This window comes from Varroa jacobsoni, unplaced genomic scaffold (assembly GCF_002532875.2).
Source record: "Varroa jacobsoni isolate VJ856 unplaced genomic scaffold, vjacob_1.0 scaffold_1302, whole genome shotgun sequence".
Classification (NCBI taxonomy): Eukaryota; Metazoa; Arthropoda; class Arachnida; order Mesostigmata; family Varroidae; genus Varroa; species Varroa jacobsoni.
The window spans coordinates 330,946-336,962 of record NW_019214204.1 but is presented as its reverse complement, the minus strand read 5'-3'; positions in this window follow the sequence as shown (position 1 = coordinate 336,962).

Sequence of the window (6,017 nt, the reverse complement as noted above, 5' to 3'; positions counted from 1 at the left end):
GCTACACATTCTAGGCACTGGTTTCAGGGTTTCTAATTTGCCTAGTACTTACTTACTTAGTTGTTAGATTGGTACTTAACTGGTTGATGACTACATTTCGCAAAGGCATTTTCTGTATGGAACCAGTTGGAAAAGTCTTTATAGTATTCAAATTCGTCGTGCAGAAGTCAGACAGGTAGAGATTAGCCTTGGGCTATTACGGAGCCGTTACGATCGGAAGTCTTAATGACCATAGAAGTAATGTATTTTAACCGCTTGATTCGTCGTATAACCTTCGTAATACTGGTATTCAGCCTTTAAAGATAAATTCGGATGGGCAAGGGCCATTATGGTAAGCTCGGTAGCAATTGATCAGAGTATACAATGGGGGTCTCAACCTCATCAGAGGAACGAGCGTAGCTGTAGGATAACCGCGTAAATTTCGACTCAGTTTCTTCGCACGTGCGCAGGAAGTGCATGGGTATTTTTACTATTAAGCAAAGCAGTGATAAATTTTGAAGGGCTGATTTGCACCATTTGCCCTTAACAATCGTCCGTTTTAATTTTAGGTTTTCTTTTATTTGTCCTAAATAGATCGCCAACGATGGCTGGCAGGCTACTACCTCCCAGTGATTGTTGAATGTTTGCTGGCTTCGTTCGGGCCAACATTGAAACGCCGTTTTCATGGACGTATGATCCATTATATATGGTTTAGATAGCTAGCGTATATATGCGGGGTGTGATGGGTCATGCTTCGGCAAAAAGTAGGGCTCTAGTCACCACTGACCTAACGATATTCGGCATATAACGGATGTGATCCGTTTTCAGACCATGACCCAAAATAGCCCCACTGCAAGCTATTAATCATGTCAACAATCTGATATGAAACTATGCTCATGTTGCTTCTGCTATCCATATACAAGGTATTGCATGTGATAGTAATAAAAATTTAAACACTAAAGCTTTGTATTAATTATCTAACCAGCAGTAACTAGAATTGGCTGCGAAACCAGGATCTCTTAGCTCCTCAGGATGCCTAGATATAATCATTGTCACGGAGGATGTTTGATAAACTAAAATAGTAGACTACATTATGTAAATAGTAAAAGCATCCATGTTTTTCTCAAAATTACACCTATAATCCTATCACGTCTTCGAGTGTTGAATAATGAAGAAGAAGGCGAACAGATCACTAATAATGAGCTTAGAGAACGTAGAAATTGTTAATATTGACGCAAAAAATGCTTATACACTAAACCAATCAAAGCAACGTAATTGGGGCGCGGGGACGCAACGTAATACATAAAAATTGCACAGTTCGAGAGTCGTAAATTGTTACAATTTATAGTTACTCCGAAAAAAATATACACTTCAGCTAATTGGTTTAAATTGAGAAATGCGTATTAATTAGGAGGCTCATTGCTGGCCTGAAACACAAATACGTACCAAGCACACCCATTGCGACTGCACCCATACCGCGGCCGATAATTTTCGTGCGAAGCTCTTCATCATCACTGTACGTTTCAGCGATCGAACTTAGAGCTGAAAATAAGTAATAAGAACTAATTAATCGTCACCGAGGATTGTCTGCCTAAAAAAAGCCAAGATTTTCGAATTATTTCGCACAACACATGTTTTACACTTGACAAATGCAGTAGCGCATCAGGTAATTTGTTAGTTACCTGTTGCCGAGTGAATATTGTTCTATATGTATGGCCAATCGTATGTAGTGTCCTACAAAACAATGTTGGTAAACGGTGATCTTGAGATACCTTCACTGAGTGAAAGCCAGTAGAATTAATAATAATGCTATGTCGCAGTATTTGCGTCGCAAATGCTGCGACATAGCATATATAGAGAAAATAGCATCGACTGTAAAACGTTTTAACTTCAGTGTTACCTAACGTACATAATCCGACAGAGGTAAAGAAACTAATCTCGTAGTACATACAGTCAATGACCAGATAGTAATTTCCATACCAGTGCTTTTCAAAGAGGGGCTGGCCCATATGCGTGATCTGCTCACGATTGAAATAGCCGTATTTTTCAACTTTGCACCACATGTAAGTTCGCTATCGAAGGTGTCATTTACGTTTGTCCTTACACAGAGTAAACAAGCAACAACAAAGGTTCGCAAATCGGAGCTGGACATGTCCTTGCCGAAGCTTTCGTCGTTGACATCGAACGTGTACCTAGGCAGAATAATGTGACTCCACTTATGCTATCCGCAATATCTAGTTGTGATCGAAATGCATAACGGATGCTTCGATGAAAATATATCATGGCATCAAGTACACGGGCGAAGATTGATGCTTACTACGAAAAAAATAGGCCGAACGAACTTGCATAAAAGACGAATCTCACCGCTGTTGTTCCTCTTGTTACCGATTCCGTCCCGTAAAACAATTTCTTAAGTAATGCTGGATTGGACCCAACAGAACGTGGCCTTATGAATCTGGGGCTCGGCCATGACGGATAGACTTTATTCCGCCAATACGACCAATACATGTAGAACATACATAATGACACAAATGAAAAATTGTATCATATGAACTCAGTGGCGATCTCTTCAACCACATAAATATATTAGCGCAGTATTGAAACTAATAATTGGTAACTAATGAGACTGGTGAATGGGGCAATCACAAACGATTGTTATTACCAGAGAGTAGCCCAGAAATTCTATAGGTGCCCTTAGTGTGGCGAGGGGGTTTCCAGCGTTAATGGTGGAACAGATTTGCAACTTCAGTACGTTTCGTAAAATAAACCCTACTCGTATACATGCTTTGTTGGATACAGTACGGTCAACTCAAATTGAATATAGGCACTTAAGACACCTCTAGCGCTGCGTTCGACAACTTCAAGGTTGTCTTCGCAACATCTAGACGACGTATTCGTAATGTGTCGGCTTCTCAATACTTTCAATGTGTCATCTCTTTCATGGAAATACTATTCTAACATAGAAACAATCTCGCGGTCACTAGCCAGCAGTTATCAGCACAACCTTATAATCGGAAAAAAAAAACATTCATTGAACAAAAAACACGTTCCTAACGTATATATACTCACCTGAAATAGCTATGCCAGCTGACGCGAATCCGTGGAGGATCTTAGCCACGATAATGTGCCAGACCCTATTTGCTATACAAAGAACTGCACATACAATTAGCACACAAATAAATATAGAAATACTTTTCGCGAAATATTCCACCCCCTCAAAGGGTGGTAATAGTATAGAAATGCTTCTTTACTTTCAAAGTATAACCATGGTTGATTATGAAACCTCAAAGGTAAGAGTAAGACACTAACCCTAGGTCAATATCGTTGTGAATTAGTAAACAACATGGGCGATCTTCAATTGTAAGGTATACTGCTATAGTAATGTAAAGTATATAGAAAGAAACTTTTACCGAGGCACGAGATCGTAAGTAGATAGACAGCCCACGAGAGCACCGTACGGTGACTTCGCCTTGACGCGATAAGGCCAACGGCAGGCGTGACAAACAGTTGGACAAGGGCTTTTGTGGCGGAGATGTACGCTGCTATTTCAGTTGCACGGTCCTAATTGGACCAGATGTAAGATTAAGTGAGAATGGCTTCGAGGATCCTATGGCTGTGGTATACTCACGATAATTGCACATTTGTACACTTTTATGACAGACGTGCTATTCCATTCGTATGATTATTAATATCGGATTGATACGCAAACTACTTGAGAAATTGGTGCAACAGGTATAAATTGCTGGTAAAGTTTCTACATAATATAAATATATATTAGTTTAGATAATAGCATGTAAATACAATGCACTATTGTAATATGTATGTGCAGATGCAGGAAAAAAAAAGATAAAAACCATCCAAGTTCCACTAGTAAATCTATATGGGTTGTTATAATAACGACAATTAAGTCAAACATGTCCAAAGCTACTGCGGATTGCTGCCTGTTACATCGTTCGTTGTACATATGCGTGAGGTTATCGGGTCTGAGGATTCGTTCATGAAGTAATTAATTCCATTTTGAACGGAAGTCGCCGGTAACGAATCATTTGATGGTGCCGACGACGTCACGACGCTATAGTTATCGGATCCATTGATTTCGCTAAGAAAGTCCGGCAGCACTGGAACTGAGACAGAAACAGAATTATAGCGAAGCTTAATCCACTATTGTATTTATTTGCATACATTCAACGGCAGTGGTGTTTTATTGTTATGGTAAAAGAGGGAATATAATACAAATTGATAGCAGATAAACTTCACGTTCTTTTTATAGTTTGCACGCACGTTTCGTCGTTCTTATATATAATACGAGCAAATTTTATCAGAGATGGCAGATGTATTGTGTATCGATTTAGCATAGTGATGATGTCGGCGACCTGAGGCTATACGCTTTCTGATTCTAGTCACATCTGCGTGAGTCTGTACTTGTGATTCACTTGAAGAAGCTGATATATTATTATTATTGCGACTGGCCTCTACATTCGCTTTGTTTGATAAAGAAATAGCACCGTGGGCATAAGCTGCTCTCTTAAGCCTAAAAACGGGCAGACCATAAGCTTGTTCCTCCAAGACACCGCGTATGATTTCCATTGAAAATGTTTACGAGACGCATACGACAACGTTTACGAGAAAAATTCTGTTACTTGCTTTATTTTCCGATCGAACTGGGTGCGTGCAGCTTCGTTTGGTCAGCATGTGAACCCTGAACCTTAATTCACTGGGGCATGTTACCATTCTGTCGAACCATCCCGTTGTAGTCGTCCTATTACCGTTCACTTTACTGTAAACTTAGTTCACTTGTTCACTGTCCTGCTTCAGTAGTCCGTTAGAGTCGTTTCGTTACGGCACGCTGATGTCCCATTCCCTAATAGATCCGATTCCCTGCACCAGCAATCTTGTTTCAATTGTTTAGTAAGCATGATTAGAATCTACCATTTTCATCCCCTGTTCTCCTGTAATGCCGCAGCAGATTTTCCATGTCTTTGTGTGAAATACCCCACGTTATCATAGTAATTAAACGATCGGTGTGCTAAAACTGAATCTCTATGCCCTTGCAGTCGTCTCTAACTATCAAGACTTAGTGGTATATTAGGCCGCTTGGGAGGAAAAACAAGTAAGAGGTGTAGTAATATTTCTCAAATGTTTTCAACCGCTTTCTAGAGATTGAAAAAATTTTCTTTTGAAAATATAGTATCGTGCTTATTATCGTTCTTATTGTGTACAGGTAAATCAAAGCAAGTAACGTTAACCATTTAGAGATCAAAGCGCTCTTAATGAAACCGCCGTCTTACCGGTCTGCATTACAGGCCATTATAAAGTTATTACATTTCTCATTATAGAGCAACTTATTTTAAATCAGTCGTATTCATCATGCTTTTTTTTTTGACTAGTCAAGTCTGCACGCAACGTATCGTAAACGTTGCTAGAGCTGTTTCTGAGAGGAGCGGCACGTGTATACGTGCACGCATACATGTACATATAGGATCATTTACTTTCGATGTATCCATCTTTCAAACTATAACGAAGTCCAGTATGTGCATGATGTACTGTTCATAAGAACTCGTCAAGAGTGTTATTTTACCATGGATTTTATTCGGACTTCTCGAAAAACAGATATCGAGGCCTTTTATTTATAAGGTTTATGCAGTGCGAATGTAATTTATATGAAAAATTATTATCTCGGTATATTCATATTGCTGCTTGACTGGATCAGCAAAACTGATTCATAGAAGAATATAAAACCCACGAACAATCACTATGAGCTAAAATAATTTCATACTGCGGACTCTGGACACAAAATATTAATGTTTGTATAAATATTAATGATCACCGAAAGGCGTCAAAAGACTTTCTATAGGCGAAAGTGAATGAGTTCGATTTGTGCAATGTGTAATTCCAACGACGCCGACAACTATCGAGACAACGTTTTTTCTTTAAACACACCGACCTTTCCCAGGGAGTTTTTCAAAGTGCGAAGTTTAATAATCTTCACACATAGGTCTAAGCCTTTTACGAACAGGCGATTAATAGGACATTTCCAA